General features: G+C 41.3%; 1 long non-coding RNA gene across 1 annotated transcript in view; it reads left to right on the forward strand.

The window, feature by feature from the left end:
• Nucleotides 1–722: 722 nt before the first annotated feature.
• Nucleotides 723–18,236, forward strand: part of LOC147005923 (uncharacterized) — a 48,875-nt gene continuing 31,361 nt past the window's right edge. Inside the window, exon 1 of the long non-coding RNA XR_015045326.1 lies at nt 723–870. This is a non-coding gene — a long non-coding RNA (uncharacterized LOC147005923). The remainder of the gene's footprint in view (nt 871–18,236) is intronic.

The following is an 18,236-nucleotide window of genomic DNA, read 5'->3' on the forward strand; positions in this document are numbered from 1 at the left end:
CCTTGCATGAATCAGTGAGTCAACAGTGCAGAACTGCACAGGAAGATGCTGGTCTTTGCCTTTCAGGGCCCTGTGGTGTAGTCCAGCAGCTGCATTGCAAGGGGTCTGACAATGGTCAAGGACTGAGGTTGCAGCACCTAAGCAACGTAAAAGTGAGGTGAGAATGGTCATGTGCTGGTGCTTTTGGCGATTGTCAGAAAAGGCTTCCAGAGTTTAGTGTGGCTGTGCTCTCTTGGAATCCCATGGCTGTGGGCACTGATTTGTCTCTAATGTTTTGTCTCTTTGAAGAAGAAGTTGCAAAACCTACTCTTCCATTTTCTTTGGACCACTCAAATTCAGTTCTTGTTGGTTGATGACAGTGTCTGTCCCTGTCTTACCTCCTGCCACTGCCTTTGCCCACATGGTGCTGAGTCACACACCTAAAACCCACTGACACTTAATGAGAGCTGTAAGTAGTTGTCACTATCTCTGCTGTCTGCTCCAACCACGGGCAAAGATCCGTAAGAACACAAAGGCGGATTTCTTTCCAGAGACTCCTAGAGCTGGAGTAATTTCAACTCTTGCGATTTAGCGGCATTAACTTGATATTAGAATCTTCTTTTCTAGATTCTTGACAAACTCTCAAGTAGAGATGCAATCAATCCTTCTGTTCTTTCCACCAGATGCTCATCTTCTGGGCCAGCTCAGGCTACTCATAAAGAGCACAAATACAGTATCCAACTTGCTGTCCTCTCACTTGGTCTGAGCCCCAGTTTCAGTAGAATCTTCATCATGTGAAGTTGCCAGTGGCCGCTACATTACACCCTATGGTGAAGTCCATTTCTTTCCTCAGCAAAATCCCTGGTCCTGCAAACTTCCTCTCTTCAACAGGTATGTGGAACAGGCCTTCTGTATGTTTCTTTAATATGTTTCTTCTACCTCAGGAAGTGAGTATTTATAGAAGCAGAGCTGGAGGTTCCCAAGCTAACTTGCCTTGGAGTTAGAGCAGCTACATGGAGTACCTCACTCCAGACTTGTGTGCCCTTAGGCTTCTTTCTGAATATACCTGAGCCTCGATTTTTTCTGTCTGTAAAATGTGCACAGTTGTAATTATGCAGTTGCTGCATGGGATGGATCACACAGGTGGAGCACGTTGAGCTGCTGAGTACCTTGATGCTTCTCTTGAGGCACTTGTGGCAATCCTCTGTGAACTAAGCCCTCCCTGGTCTTGTCTCAGATTGTAAAGTACAGAGACCAACAAGGAGCACAGGCAGATATTTCAGGTGTGGGCAAGTGTTTCTTAACCTGAAATCAGCATCTGCTGTCCTACTGTCTAAGCATTATCCTGTCCATGGAGGTGAGAAAAAGGGGGTGAGGGTTGTGTATGGCTGACCGGAATCAATCTCTCCTCTTCCTTGTCTCACATATAGGCACTCATCTAACGCCCACTGCCTCCATATTTTCTGGCCTGGTTTTCTTTCCTGTCTTGAGTCTTAAGAGTGGGAGAATGAGAGGTTCTACAGCGTTCATGCACCGTCTTCCTCTCTTTTTCCAGACTTCACTGTAAATACTGGGTTGCTCTTCTCAATCGTTAGCCTCCAGAGCCTGGGCTGTTTGCAACAATGTCAGACAAGCGAGGATTGATGTGAATTCTTGCATGCCATGCTGCTAATGGCTTTCCTCTTTACCCACATGGCTCCCAGCAGGGTTTCCCTTGCTCCTCTGGAAGGGGAATTCCACCTTTATACCTTCAGGGCTGTACTTATTTTGACAGAGAATCTGTGTTTTCCTACATGGGCAGTTAGACCCATTGCCATAAGAAGACAGCAGATGACAGGGTCAGACTCACTTAGTATGTAGGCACACTGCAGCAGGCAGGTGGGGGGAACAAAGCAATTATATGGTTTAGATACATTAGGAATGATAATACCTGGGAAGGTTTTGTGTCTAAGAGTGAGGCCTCGGGAAGTTTTGCCTTATGACAAAATCAAGAAATGAACCCTTCCATTTATCTTACAGAATGATGGGGCAGAAGATGCCTGCCACAACATATAGTTTCTGTCTATACTCACACATAAAACACTTCTGTGACCAATATGTCTCTTCTGTTTTAAAGGATAAAATTAAACTTACATTTAAAGATCTTAATTGGTTTATTTTCGGTTCTAGGATTGAGTAACATTTTATGCCATAAAATATAAAAAGAGTTGTGGCAAGACACACAGAAGAGATTGGTGGTCTACAGAGAAAGGCTAAAGAGTGTAGAGACAAAGGACACAGAGGATGTTGGTCCTTTCCACACCGGATGAGGACCAGGGATGAAACAATAGAAAAAGGAAAAGGAGCATCACCAGGCTGTCTTTTTTTTTCTTTGAGGACCAAGGCTGAGGAACTTCATCATTGTGTTCCTGAATCTGGCGTGTCTTATCTCCCTAGTCCCAGTTTCTCAGGTTAAGCAGTTTAGTTTCAGCTCAATGAAGTGGACTTTTGCATGAGTGACTCCCATTTTGATTTGCCTGGCCTGGCAGAAGTCAGTCCACATACTGACTTCATGTAATTTTGTTTATCTTCTCTCCCTTGCAGCCCTGGCTTCTTCTTTCCTTTCTTTTGTCTTCCTAAGTTATGAAGGGTATCTTCTTGTCTTAGGAAAACAAAACAAAGCAAAGCAAAAACCTTCATGAAGCTATATGAAACGAAGCTGACTAGATGCTCAAGTTGTTTGTATCGGCCCCTAGGGGGGCCTTTAGCAGCTTAAAGTGTTCAGATCACTCTGAAGGAGAGAGAAGTATGGGGCTACAGGAAAGACCGTTTTAATGGAGAAAGGAGGTGAGCACAGTAGCAGCAGCCTAGGCTGCCTGGGCAAAACCTCTGTCAAGTGTCATGGGCATCAGGGGTTGGGTACCAGGCCAGGTGGAATGAGCAAATGAGCAAGATGAGGCAGGCAGAGAGAGAACCCGAGAGGTTCTGACATGGGTTTAACATGTGTAATGATTTCATGTGTAGTTTTACATATTTTTATTTCTAGATTTATATCCCGGCTTACAAAAATATAACGAGAGTGAAGAGTCTTGTCAAAAACAAAACAATCCCTTATCTCCCTCAATAATGACCTGCTGGTAAATGGTCACTTAATGTGCCCTCAACAGCACTATAGTGTCCAGTTTACTTCCCAGGAGAGTTTGGCTTATTCTGGCTTCAAGGTTCTGGAAACCAAGCAATAGTTTTAGCTTGTAGACAGTATGTATCTTTCTTCCCCTCGCTACCATAAATACCAGTACAGTGGTTCAAGCCCAGAATCCAAGGCAATTTTATCTCATTCACGATTACTATTTACACACAGGAATACCCTTCCTGTCAAATTGTACTAAAAGAAAAAGATGACATTGCACAGCTGCATATTCAAGTATTTGTACATAATGTTGTCATAATCTAAAAACACACAGGCTGGGTTGTTAATGAAGCATGGCTGGCGTAAGAAATATTAATAGCATGCCAGACATCTTCTTGTTAATGTTTGAATGTATTTCTGTATCCCATTGTCTCTGGAAACAAAAAGAGAGATGTCGGGTCTAATGGTCAGATGATTCGTCTGCCACTGTCATTTCTGCTTCCTGATTATGCTGATGGGTTGTCCCCTTCTTGGCCTTCCCAGATTGCATTGTTCTTCCTTTAGCTGGTTAGTTTCTAGTTTTCACATTAGCCCCCGAAGGAAAACCAGTTAGCGGTGCTCACATTTCTGCAGCTAATCTCTGGCTTATTAGATCTTTTCCTATAACTGCATTTCAGGGGCACCACTGAGTTGCCCGGCTAGTTGGTTTGTGTCAGGAGTGACTGTAAGCCTTGCGGATGGCAATTCTGGGCTTTACAAGGTAAGACAAATGTGGTATTTGGAGGAAAATAGATTGTTGATGGTGAGGTTTAGTAAGAAACATTTGTTTTCCTTCCAGCTTTGGTTGTTAAATTAAATTATGGCTTTGAGGAGCAGGGGTTTTCAATTCTCTCTTCCTGTCTTGAAAGAGTATTCACTGGATTTTATGCTGGGCCTTCTCCTTCACTTTGTCAGTGGCTGGCACCCCAATGGATGCTGCTGTCAGCTTAAGATAAGTCTTATTTCAAACATTTTTTTTTTCAGATCGGGCAGCCAAAATTAGTGCAAGGAATGTCAGTCTGTTGCCAGATCTGTCAATATAAAGTTTAGATCACAGTTAACTGGTGCCAGTTTAGTTAACTACCTGACAAAAAAGGCTCATAATATGCCGGGAAGAATGATCTGACTCTTAAAGTGATAGATGCTCAAAGCCGGCAGGGATGCTGAAGTTGACGTTGGGCTTCTGCAAAAGAACTTGAAAATGCTATGGAAAAATGGCAGCATCTGGAAATGGATGGCGGGTGGAAAACCCCATCTTTATATCATACAGCTTATCTGCTAAAAAGCTCAAAATGCACCCTCAGTGTGAGGCCATGCAGAAATCTGTCACGTGATAAAATAGGCTCTTGAGCTTTCTACTAAATATATTCTAAATCGTCCAGATTCTAGCAGGAGAGGGCTCAGTTTTGATTGGTCAGGAATAAGTGTTTGAGTGGCATTTCTGGGTATATTCACTGTGTTAACAAATAGGAACAGAAAGTATATCTTAGGTTAAGTTTATTTCCAAGTGTTTCATGGATCGAAGGCAGGTGTTTCTGATCAGCAGCTGGCCCTCATACATCTGAGAATTCAGGGATTCATGCTCTTTTCATCTACCAGTTTGAGTGTAGTAGTACCAGTGTAGACCAGAGCCTTTTGCATTTTACTGCGCATCTGAATCAGTGAGTGAGCTTACTAAAATGCATATTATGTTTCCAGCAGTCTAAACAGAACCTCAGCCATGCACTATTAATGAGCTCCAGGTGATGTCTGTACTGTTGGTTTAAGATGCTGCTGTCTACAGTGGCTTCAATATCATCCAGGCAGTACAGGTGGAAGAGGCAAAAGGATTAAAACAGCTGGGGGTTCCTGTTGGGTAGACTTTGAAGTGATAGCGCATATACCCACATTTTAATTACAAGAGTTCAGAAGATACTGTGCTCAATTTCTGGGGGTGGGTGTCTTAGTCAGGGTTTCTATTCCTGCACAAACATCATGACCAAGAAGCAAGTTGGGGAGGAAAGGGTTTATTCAGCTTACACTTCCATACTGCTGCTCATCACCAAGGAAGTCAGGACTGGAACTCAAGCAGGTCAGAAAGCAGGAGCTGATGCAGAGGCCATGGAGGGATGTTCTTTACTGGCTTGCTCAGCCTGCTCTCTTATAGAACCAAGACTACCAGCCCAGAGATGGTCCCACCCACAAGGGGCATTTCCCCCTTGATCACTAATTGAGAAAATGCCTTACAGTTGGATCTCATGGAGGCATTTCCTCAACTGAAGGTCCTTTCTCTGTGATAACTCCAGCTGTGTCAAGTTGACAGCCAGTACAGTGGGGGAGAGGAAATGGGGGCCAGAAGTACATTCGTGAAGATGGGGGAATATATGTTAGAAAACTGCTAAGACCATTGCTTCATTACAAGACCTTGGTGCTAAGCACACTATCATTGCTAGGGTGTCCAGATACTGTTGTAAGCATTCCTCCTCTGTTTTCAATGCTTAAACACACACACACACACACACACACACACACACACACACACACACAAGGAGGAAAGAACAAAGAGAAAAACCACACATACACACACACACACACACACACAAGGAGGAAAGAACAAAGAGAAAAACCACACACACACACACACACACACACACACACACCAAAGAGATCTGTAGAGCTGAGATCAGATGGATGGACTCAGGATTCTACTCCATGAGGTTAGCACTGTCACCACAGCAATCTATATGACACCCAGAGGTACATCTGCTCTTCAGCCCTGAGTGTTCTAAATGGTTTTGAACATAGGCATTTCACTATCTTCTCTGGAAATGGGCACTCCTAGCAACTATAATTCTTCTATTGGGATGTCTAAAGCTGCTTAGCATGGTTTCACTAATCCTGTGGATTAAAAAATCAGGATCGGTCATCATTTACAAGTCTTTAGAACACTTAGATATGAAGAGCTCTGGCTGTCACACAGATCCTGACACAGTGCCATGCTGACACCACTTACCTCCTGGAGTCTCGACTCCAACCTTCTAATGTCAGACCAACACGTCTCTTTGTTATTTGTTTTTCTCTTCCTTTCATCCTTCTGGTTTTTTTCCCTCTAGGGTCTCACTCTGTAGCCCAAGTTAGTGTGGAACTCATTGTGTAGCCCAGGCCTGCTTTGAACTCATAGCAAGCCTTCTGCTTCAACTTCTTGAGTGTGTGTGTGTGTGTGTGTGTGTGTGTGTGTGCGTGTGTGTGTGTATGTATGAAAGCCATCATGCCTGACTCTTCTTTACCCCACCGCTTATGGGATTCACTTTGTCCTGTAGTGGGCCAGTTTTCTCACAGCTCTTTATGACGCTGATATTCACATGGTGCACTCATTCTCAGAGAGCCCGGGATCCCCATCAGCCACAAATCACTTAGAACAGCTTCGTGAAAAGGTGGCTGGGCATGAGCTGTGAAGACAGTTTCACTTGTTGGAACACAAATGCTTTTAGAGTTGGCCTTTTGACAGCAAGTTTGGGGTCAGTTGTGAGATATTTGTTTGACTGCATGTAGCCTGTGGTCATCACAGTGATACTCATAATTACCTTATGATGCGTAAATCTGTAGATGGGGAATATGGAGTTATATTAGCTATACGATTTTATGCTAGACTGCAGCAGAGGAAAGCCCTAAAGGTTTGATTGCGCTTTTATAGGTTTTTGCAATCACATCTTTGTAAGTTAGATGTGGTTTGCTGCCTCAGTGAGGTTATAGCCTCTGGCAAGTTTTTAACCCTAATACATGTGTTTCGTTTACAAAGCCTGTTGTGTGTGTTGTTGTGTGTGTGTGTGTGAAGTTTTTTTTTTCATGTTTTTCCACTTATACACCTGCATGAAATCATTTAGTGAGCCCCCAGGAAATCCACAATAAAGATAGTTTAATGTTTCATTAGAAGATGGGAAACTCCTTCTCCTTGGTCCCCAAAGACTTCCTCAATTTTTGACACTTCCATACAAATACAGTCTTAGGGTGTGTACCACAAAGCTGGCATAGGAGTTTCATTTGATAGCTCAGATGCAAGACTTTCTCCCTCAACCTCTCTAGTCTAATTCTGCCCAATGAGACCTAAAGGTCCAGCAAATACACAGCCATCTCTTCCTGAAGGCTAGTCCCATCTAGCTAGCCAGAGTTCTGTATAACTCTGCTTACATTGCCTCTAGTTCCTGCTTTGGTCAATCAAAGGATCTCCTCCCCCATCTCCACCAGCAGAAAGGTGACTGACCCAGGAAACCCGTTCATTATTATTTTCTTCTTACATTTTTTTACCCTACCAAGTATATCTCTATTTCCTGTGCCAGTTTCTATCATTCAGTAGAAATCACTTTGAGAATAAGGTCTCAATCAAAAGCCTCAGTTCATTGTCTTGATTCTTGGGTTTGTAACTGTCACTGTAAAGACAATCACCTCCTTACCTAAATTCTACAGATTGGCTTCACTTCTAGTCAGGCTCCTTGTTGCCCGAAGGTCATTTTCTTTTCTTCGCCTGGTAAATAGGAGTTGGCAGTTTCCAGTAATATATTTTTTGTGTTTGCTACTTCAAATCTTCAAATTGGGTGTTATTCCAGTGGCAGTGACAGTGACAGTGACAGTGTAGGTTTGTGATCCTTGACAAAGTCAGTATTCTGGAAGAATCCAGAGTGGGTGTAGAAACCGTTAGTGTATTTTGCTTGGTGTGTCATTGCCACTCAGAAAAAGGAAATTAAGAATTCTGTTTGGTCATCTAGTTGGTGACTATTGGATAGAATACAGCACGATGCCATAAAATTCACCCATTTCCAAAGCAAATATTACCTCTGGGAGACAGTTTCTAGATCCATAATAACCAGTAATATTTTTCATTAAATGAAACCAAGCTGCACAGTTCTGTAGATTATACGTGGTCGACAGGTGCCTGGTTTCTCTCTGTTTAGCCTTTCATTTTCTAGGTCAATTTAATACCCTGCTGAAGAAAGCTCAGAGAAGTTGAGTCTATTTCACTGAAGACTGTACAAGTACCTAGGAAATGGTTGGAAACTCCTTACTTTTCAATGTTAGGAAAGATCACATTTCTAATTGGGACAACTTAAGTCCCCCCTCTTAAAGGGGAGTGTCTTCAGGTTGAGGAATTAAAGGGCAGGATGCCCTCTTCCAATTGCTGTTTTTATTATACTCTATTTAGGGAAACATTGTTTGCTTATGTAATTATTGTCCTCCTCATTCCCTCAGGGCAGACAACTTAAAATTAATATGCTTCTTATGTCTGGACTTTTCACTTATGGCTAGAATGCATTAGTACCATGGGAGTGCCTAATATGACATATGTTATGTATATATATATATATACACAAATATAACTATGGTGAGGGTGTTCAACTTGCTTAACAGCAACAAATTAGAAGAGCTTTCAGTTTTTGAACCCCAAATCAATTTTGTTATTATTTTAACATTATATTTTTTGATGTTAGAAATGAGAAGAGAAACTTGAGGTTCAAGAATATGCCAATAAAGATTCTGAGTAACCCAGATCTCCAAAGACATATATGGCATAATTTCTCTTATATGCAGTTAGATAGTTTTTAGATCTTTGATATGTGTGTTTTAATGTGAATAACCACAATGTTGAGGTAGCTAGTAAGGGACGAGGAGCAGGGAGGTGACAACCATCCAAAGAAGGAGAAGTAGAACACAGTGTTATAGAGGTAAAAGCGGGGTCCATACAGAAGGATTAAATGGCAGAGGAGAAAACTAATACTAAGGATCTGCTGAAAAGCGAGATGGAAACAGACTGTAGATTCTCTGTAAAGGCTATACATACTTAAAAGGAATTTATATAGAACCATTATATAATGGGGGAGGCACTGTCTTCAAATAGATATATAATGACACCAAGAGAAAACTTCCAGTGTCAGGAATCAGCTTTATCTTGTTGTGTCATTGGCCAAGATGGGTCCCATGGACCCTACAATTATAACAGTACATTGCCGAGGCTATTGGTTACTCTCTACTACTTGATGGTAAGGCTCCATTGTTGAAGACAGCACTTATTTTTGTTATTCATTATGAGGAAATTTAGTTTGTAGCCAACTAGAAGTGTTACCTCTACTGGTCAATATTCATGATGATGGGAGGTGCTTTGCATGCTCCCAGAGGGATATAAGGAACCATCAATATCACCCATCTGCAAATCTTTTGAACTACAACTGTGACTTGCTATCAATATATATTTGTATAATAGACGCATAAATGTTATAGGAATAGCCAGTCACTTAAAAAACCCTGTATATAAGGCCTGTCCTATGAGATGGAACCCATACCTGACACTGCTAAGTGGCTAAGAACCTAAAACTAAATAGGCCATTGGCCCTAGGAGAAAACCTCCTGCTACTTACTATTCTGCTAAGGAAACATAGCGATAGGGGCTGGAGAGATGGCTCAGTGATTAAGAGCACAGATTGCTCTTCCATAAGTCCTGAGTTCAATTTCTAACAACCACATGGTGTCTCACAACCATCTGCAATGGAATCTGATGCTCTCTTCTGGTGTGTCTGAAGACAGAAACAGTGTACTTCATAAAACAAAGAAATAAATCTTAAAAAAAAAATTTGTGCGACTATGTAATGGAACATGTAAAGATAGAAATAAAGTAAACACAGCGGTAAAATGATTCTTACTGACATTGCTGTACCAATAAGTCAGTCTCACTCAATATTTATTAGAGAAGCTTCTCTTAATAGATGGGAATTAGCACAGACCCACAACTGGACAATGTGCAAAAGGTGAGAGACTTTGGAGAACTCACTCCTAAGTGGAATGCTTTTATAAAATCCCTCCCCTCAAGTCTCAGGGACCTATGCAGAAGAGAAGGCAGAAAGGTTAGAAGAGCCAGAGGAGACAGATGACTCCAAAGGAATAGCATCATTCGGGCACCGTAGGATGAACATATAAACTTAGAGACTGGGAGGGCACTCGCAAGGCTTTTATAAGTCCAAGCCAGACAAAATCTTAGCACAAAAGGAGGGAAACAGGTACAAATCCCACCCTTAACCAAGAAACTATTTGTAACTGATACTTGCTGGCAAATGGAAAATCAGTTTTCTTCACTGGAGTTTCCACCTAGGTATTAATCATACTTCAGGGCAGGCACCACACTCAGGAGTAATTTTTCAACACAAAATGACTCTAGGTTTCCTTTTATGGTTTTTTTTTTTGATATCACTGTTTTCCCCTTGTTTTGACATTTATTTCTTGCTTTCCTTTTTCTGTTTTTGAGAGACAGAGAAAGCATAAAATTGAGTAGGCAGGGAGGTGAAGACACTCTGGAGGAGTAGTGGTGGGAGGGAAATGAAATAAATCAAAATTAATATATTGTACATACTCTTAAAAATTCTGAGGTTTAGATATCCATTTTGAAATTATCTCAAAATGGCAATCAGAGTATGGCAAGAAAACCTTAATTAAATGGCTTTGCTACACGTCATTCAAAATGCTTAGTGCATAACAAGAACAGCTTTGTGCCTTGCCCAGTCTGAAGTAATTGGTTGAGGAGAGATGGAGGTGGAGTTGATACCACAGGAAATGTGCCCTGACTAGGCTGTACACAAATGTGAATGAGAGTGAACACTGGTGATATGCCAGGACCACAAGGTCACAGACTGTTGGAGCTGGGTGAGTTAGCTGTGTCACCTGGCTCCTGTCTGTACACCATAGTCTCAGGGCAGCTGTTTGACCTGTCTAGTGTCAAGCTGTTTCCTTTTGGCTGATGTCAGACAGGAATTCCAGGTTTCAGAATCTTCACACAGTGTTCTTCAAATCACTGATATCTAGACATTTATGGAGTTAGTTTCATTAACTTACATAGCTGTGTGCTTTAATTATTGATATTCTAAGATTTTCCTTAAACAAATAAGCTCTTACTGTATTTGGAAAAACAATTGGACACTTCTTGACACTAGTATCTATAGGCAAGATTTTCCAGAGGAATAAAACCAGCAGAATATGTATGTGTGCAGGCGTGTGTATCATCCCATCTACAAGTTGGGATGATTTAGATTGGTTTATAGGATAACAGCATGACGTGTGTATGTATATACCCATCTACAAGTTGGGATGATTTAGATTGGTTTATAGGATAACAGCATGAAGTCTGCAGGCTAGAGAGTCAAGGAAACTGGTAGACAGTTCAAAAGGCTCATAGCCTCAAAACCAAAGAATTAAAACTTCCAACAATGCAGCTGGTGCTCATTGTAGTTGTTTTTCTTCTTTGTTTTTATTTTTATTTTTCTAGGAAGCAGAGCAAAAAGATAAGAAAAGGCCAAGACCAAGATGCCCTCACAGGCATGTCCTCAAGCCAGGCCCAAATTGTAGCGTTCTCAAGATCGCTCAAAATAATGGCATCGACTGCTGACTAAGCCTTCAACACATGAACCTCTGGAGGACATTTCATATTGAATCTATTAACATTTTGTCCCTGACCCCCAAAGGCTCATGGCCATCTCATAAAACAAAATACATTTGGTTCATTGCCAGAAGTCCCTAAGGTCTTATAAGATGTTGCTAAAAAGTCTAAGTGGGGGCTGGGAAGATGGCTCAGTGGGTTAGAATATTTGCTGCCCAAGCGTGAGGACTTGAATTCAAGTCCCCAGAAAGAGTGTAAGACAAAACAAAACAAAACAAAACAAAACAAAACAAAACAACAAATGTAGTTGCTTGAGCTTGTAACTTCAGCAACTGTGGGGCACAGGCAGAGACAGGAGGATCTCTAATATTTGATAGTTGCCTATCTTCCTGTTTCAAGGAAATAAGACAGAGTGACAGAGGAAGACACCAGATAGCCACCTCTGGCATCCATGTGCTTTCAGGAGAATGCAGAGCTCCATGCATGTTTGTCAGCATCCCCTAGGCAATAACATGCCTCTGTGGATGTGAACACGGTGTTAATTTCATAGCCATCTTGCTGTGGTTCAGACATGACAAGTGGTTTTTCTGTCATCATCTACAGAAGATAGAGCCCTTTAAGTGGACTGCAAAGCAGAGTTGATAGAAAATAGCATAGAGAATGTGTGAGAGTTCCTTTTCAGCAAAGCTGTTTAGTATATTTCTTTGAACTCGGGCTCTCATGGTGATACTTCTGGAAGAAGGTACAAGAAAGTAGGAGAGGCAAGCTCACCCAAGTGCTCTTTGCCCTGTGTATATGAAGACAGAACATAAGCATTGTTTATTCTTTATTAGCGAATCTTTTATCCATGAAAGACAAGCCTATATGCTTCTAAATGCCATGAGATCAGAAATTATTAGCTTTTAGTGAAGGGTTATTGTGTTTTTAGCTTCAAGAGGAAACAGAAAATGCATTTATCTAATTTCCCAATGTTTAATCAAGACATGCATTCATTCCTAAGGACATTTGCATAGCCTACTAACAAATGCATTTTCTCTAAGTGCCAGCACTGGAGCTGGAGAGGGGAAGTCTTGACAACTGACAAAACGTAGGCACTAGACTGATGAGATGTTGATAAAGTGTTGATAAAAAATGTTATCTTATTAATCTTACTACTTTTGGAGTCAACCCTTAGCACCACCAATGTCAGTACTTGTAAAATTACTCATGGAAACACTTACGGGCTTAGATTTAGAGTTTACATCAATTTAACTTAAGAAATGATTTTGCAACTTCCCTGGTCTATATTCAGGAGGCATATGATCTTTTTGAAAATGCTTCAACTTGTTCTCATTTTTAAAGGCAACTTTTTATTTGAGAAGGGAGAGGGTCAGGAGGTTTCCTAATGCAAAATTTAACGTTGAACTCTTGAGGGACCTTACATGATTGAAGACAGGATTTTCACTTTGACAGTTTAATGCATTTTGCATTGTGATGGCATCGCCTGCTTTACAGATTCTGAGAAAGAACTTGCATTAGGGCTCAAAGTGGCCGTTTTCCCTGTAGCTCCTTGCTGTCTCTCTCGCTCACGTCAAGTCCCCAAAGGGACCCATTTGTGCAGGAGAGATAATTTTGCCACATGGGAAGGAGCCACATGCTTCTTTGCCTTGGATAAGATCAGTTACACAAAGTGTCCTGTACTGAGAGTGTTCTGTCCAGCCACAGAATGACACACAGGATTAGTCAGTCCCCGAGTGCATTCTGCTCCATTGTTCCTTGTAAAAATTCTATGTGCAGATAATTCTCACCATTCCTAATGCTGGTAGTAAGTAAACAGACAGTAATACCAGAGTTCAATTCCCTTGTATGCAAAAGGACGCAAAGACAGGATCGTACCTCACATAACTCACAGTACAAGGGCATAGAAAACCAGTTTAAATTGTATTTGTAATTTTACAATGATTTACTTTAGGCTTTGGGATAGATAATCCAACACCCGAGTTACAAGTTTCCTATGAGGAAGCAATCATAGTACTTTAATACATTTGTGTGTATATATATATATATATATATATATATATATATATGTATGTATATATATATATGTGTGTATATATATATATATATATAATTTTTTCTCTTTAGTTCTTGAGCTTAGTAATATATTTATCTAAGAAATGAATGTTACTGCTACATTGGTGGTAAGACACTAAGGCCTATGAACTTAGTTGAATGGCCCAGGCTTATAGCTATAGCTATAAGCTATAATGGGTTATAGCTAGTGGAGGTCTCAGTTTATTTGTGTGCGGTTAGTAGTTGACTTCAACCAATGCTTTTTTACATAGTAGTTTAAAAAGTGACTTCCATGCCTCATGTTATATGGAAGCACTGTTGGGGTAGAACACAATAACGTTAAAACATTTTAATACTTAATTACTTTTTTTTTTTTTTTTTTTTGGTTTTTCGAGACAGAGTCTCTCTGTTTAGCCCTGGCTATCCTGGAACTCACTTTGTAGACCAGGCTGGCCTCGAACTCAGAAATCCGCCTGCCTCTGCCTCCCGAGTGCTGGGATTAAAGGCGTGTTCCACCACGCCCGGCTAATACTTAATTACTTAACCATCTATAATTTTGTTATTGGTGATAACACTCTGTCTAATACATCTTTGCACCTGTTTCTAGCGTGTTGACTGGCTTTTTAGTTAGCTTGAACTCTCAGCTTGGTGCAGCCTAGAGTCATTTGAGAATGCAGTCTCAATAGAATGGTAGCCCAGATAAGACTGGTCTGTGAGCATGTCTGTGGGGAATTGCCCTGAGTGTTGGTTAATGGAGAAAGGCTCAGCCCACTCCAGGCAGCCCCATCCTCCAATTCAGGTAGATACGGAATCTACATGAACATGCACTGAGTAGGCCAGAAGGCAGAGTTCCTCCATGCTTTTTGTTAAGCTCCTACTTGAGTTCCTGCCCTGACTTTCCTGGATTATGGACTATATATAACCTAGAAGATGAAATAAGGCCATTTCCTGATGTGACTCTGGTCTGAATGTTTTACTGCAGCAACTGAATACAAAAGAGTAATTGGTGACCTGGTGGCTGAGAAGTAGTCTACACAATGTCACTAAAAATACAATTTTGGCAAATATAATAGGATGGATAATAGCAGGCCCCTGTTTTTTTTTTTTTTTTGTTTGTTTTTTTTTTTTTTTTAGCTTTGCCTGATAACCTCTCCTAGGATGGATCATGATAAACGGTGTCTCTTGTTCCAAGCTAGAGTTTCTGGTAAGTGGCGAAGAAAGATGGACATTGACCAAGGCAGCCTTTCTGTGCTCTGAAGGAATTATTTAAAACAGCTCGATGAGTATTTCCAGGAAGCTGGGGAGCACTAGTTATGATGTGAAAAGAAAAAGAAAGAGCATGGCCCCAAGTTCCTAGGTGGTCACGTTAGAGGAGCAGAGGTGAAAATGATATTTAAAGAGTTATACAAAAGTAGGATCAAATTTGAATACTGGGATGTTGACAATTTCAACTCTTCCAAACCCTGCATATTTGACATTTTAACTCTGAGTTCTAAATAGCACCTAGAGGAGGAATCAGGTTTCTTGTAGTAACTTCTGATGTTTTGATTTGAGACAGCCAAGCCCACTGTAATGGATTGCCTCTGCAGCGAGCCATGCCAGAGAGCTGCAGAATTTGTATTTATGTGCAAAGTTCAGATTATAGTGACACAGCAACTACTTTGTCTCTTAGAGTTTCAGATGCCAGGTTCTAGCCAGACTTTCTGCTTGGAAAGAAGGCGACAGGCAACATTCAAAAGGTAGAACATCTTCACCAAGTTCAAATTCCCTCTCCTGGGGGAAGTACTCCCCCATTCTTTTGGACGTGGCAATCCCTTTTGTGAACTCCAAAGTATGATTGTATACTACACAACCTGTTGTTACTGAGTTTCCTGTCTTGGCCTTCTCAGTGAGATTCTAAGCAACACGGGAGACATTTCCCTCTGTGTTACTTATAATGTCCAGTGATAGCCATCTGTGATTCATGCTTTTACATCTGTTGTTTTGTTATTTAACTCCTTCATATTTTGTCATAAATCATATATGATCAAATTTGGAAATATATCTTTGATTCTGTAAGCAACACTAGAAACATACATCTTTGGGAAAAGAAATTTTAAAGTAAAAATTTTTGTATATTATTTGTAAAATGTCAGTGATATCTTTTTTGAATTAAATTTATTTGTTTATTCACTTTGCAACCCAATATCAGCCCTTCCTCTCCTCCCAGGACTCCCTCACATAAGTCTTTACCCAATTCTCCTTAGAAGGGGAAGCCTTCCTCTGGGTGTCATTACTCTCCTACCAGCCCCCATCTTCCCAATTCCTACCCCTACCCCCAACCCACACCTGCATATCAAGTTGGTGTGGGACTAGGCACATCATTTCCCACTGAAGCTAGACAAAGCTGCCCATTTAGGGCTGCAGAATCCACACGTAGGCATATAGGCAACAGGCTCAGGGACAGTTCCTACTCCAGTCGTATGGGGAATCTGCATGAAGACCAAGACGTTCATCTACTACATATGTACAAGGGGTCTAATTCTAGCCCATGCCTACTCTTTGGTTGGTGATTCAGTCTCTGGGAGCCCCCCAAGGGTCCAGGTTAGTCGACTCTGTTGGTCTTCCTGTGGAGACCCTTTTCTCTTCAGTTCTCTCAATCTTTCTCCCAATTCTTCCGCAAGACTCCCTGAGCTCCATCACTTTGGTTGTGACTCTCTGAATCTCTTTCTATTGGCTGTTGGGTGGAGCCTCTCAGAAGACAGTTTTGCTAGGTTCTTGTCTGTAAGCACAACAGAGTACCATTAGTAGTGTAGGGGACTGGTTCTCACCCATAGGATGGGTTAGTGGCGATCTTAAAGTAGGCAGAACAGTGATGGTTGCTGGATGTGGTGGTAACCTATAAGTTTAGCACTTTGGAGGTATAGGCAGAAGGACTAGATGCTTAAAGTCACACAAGCAGGGCTATATGAAAATACATGTTTCAAAAAACAAACAAACAAAACCCCTAAACTCAAACAGAGCATGTAATGAATGATAACAGCATCTCATTTGTTAAAACTAACAGTTAAGAGTCCAATTTATATCATTTATGAGTAAAGGATTTTGCAATTAATATACATATTTGAAAATAAATGATTTAATATTTTTAGGATGTTAGAGAAACTTTAAAAAACACAAAACCATTATTTGTTTACATTAAGTGGAATCCAGGTAGTAAGAAGCAACTATTACAAAGGGAGGAGATTCACGGTCTTTCCCAATGTAATGAGTGGAACTTTGGCTCTTTGTTTGTTGTGGCAGGTGAATGTGGTCTGTCCTTACAGGGAAGAGATTTCATAGGTGTAGTGAAAGTTGGGGAGAGTTGTTTTGGAGACAAAGAGATAGAAATTCAATCACACACACACACACACAAACACACACACACTCGGAGGAAGGGAGAGGGAGAGGGAAAGGGAGAGAGGGAGAGAGGGGAAGGAGAAGGGGGAGGATGGAGAGGGGGAGAGAGAAAGAGAACATAAATAAGACTGGATGAACTGTTTCTGGTTAGTGGGTGAGAAGATACTATACAAAGAGGACCAGAGAGAGATCTCAAGGAGCTAAAACCAGCCATGTAGATTAACCAGGAGGGAAAAGGGCACCATTGTTCTCCAGCAGCAAGAGACTGAGTTCAGGTCTGTCTCATAGGAGCGTGGGAGCAGACTCATGACCAGGTCTCCAGAAAGAAGCAAAGAACTGTCACTGTCTCATCTCTCTCCTGGTCATGGCCCAAGCAGGGGAACCAGACAAGCCACGTGGTAACTGCATTTCTGATCCTCAGAGCTATGAGATAACAAATAGATTTTGTTCAAACAGTGGAACATATAGTAATTTTATACCATGGTAGTGGGAAATTAATATACCCTTCAGGTTTTCAGTGTGCTGGGAACGTTCTGACCAAGAGTCTTAATACTTCAGATAAGCCCCATCATTTTCAAAGGTATATTATTTAACAAATAAGCATTTATCTTTAATATGCCTATGTTCTTTTGAAATGTGTGTACACTGAGGAGTGACTAAATGGACACACTTCCATGCCTGTAATTTCACAAACCCATCACGCTTTAGGCCCTGGCATATAGTTAACTTTTGCTATGAGCAGAGCCTTGCTAAGCAAAGCTGAAGCTGGGTGGTGATGACATGGAATCTTGAGAAATTTCACCTCTGTACCCTTAACTAGTCCATCAGTGAGACTACCATAGTGCGTCTAGGTCAAACTTGAAAATCAGCTAGAACTAGCCTTGTCCTCTTAGGGTGTCTACCACAGTGCTTAGGCCTTTTGTAAATGAATGTCGTGAGCCACTTAACTACTATTCTGGCTCTTCTTTGGCTTCCAAGGTGACAGAAACTTTGATTTACAGTGAGAGAGCTTTCCGTCAGGACTAGGAGGATGGAGGAAGCTTTCTGTTCATTGCCTGCGCGACTGTGCAGGCTCTTACAGCACACACCGAAGCCTCCTGCTCAAACTCAGGACTCACTGAGGAATATCTAAATAGCTGACAAGAAGTAGCTTAAAAAACATAACGGGGAGAGAATAAAGATAGACCTTTCCTTTAGTAACCCAAGCTTTTGTTCTGCTCCTTTAGAGTTGACTGTTCCAGGGAGGCTTCTGTGTCAGCATCACGCAGCATTTCTGCTGTCATTAAA

Source organism: Mus caroli, unplaced genomic scaffold (genome assembly GCF_978045245.1).
Source record: "Mus caroli unplaced genomic scaffold, Mus_caroli_1 scaffold_2, whole genome shotgun sequence".
Lineage (NCBI taxonomy): Eukaryota > Metazoa > Chordata > Mammalia > Rodentia > Muridae > Mus > Mus caroli.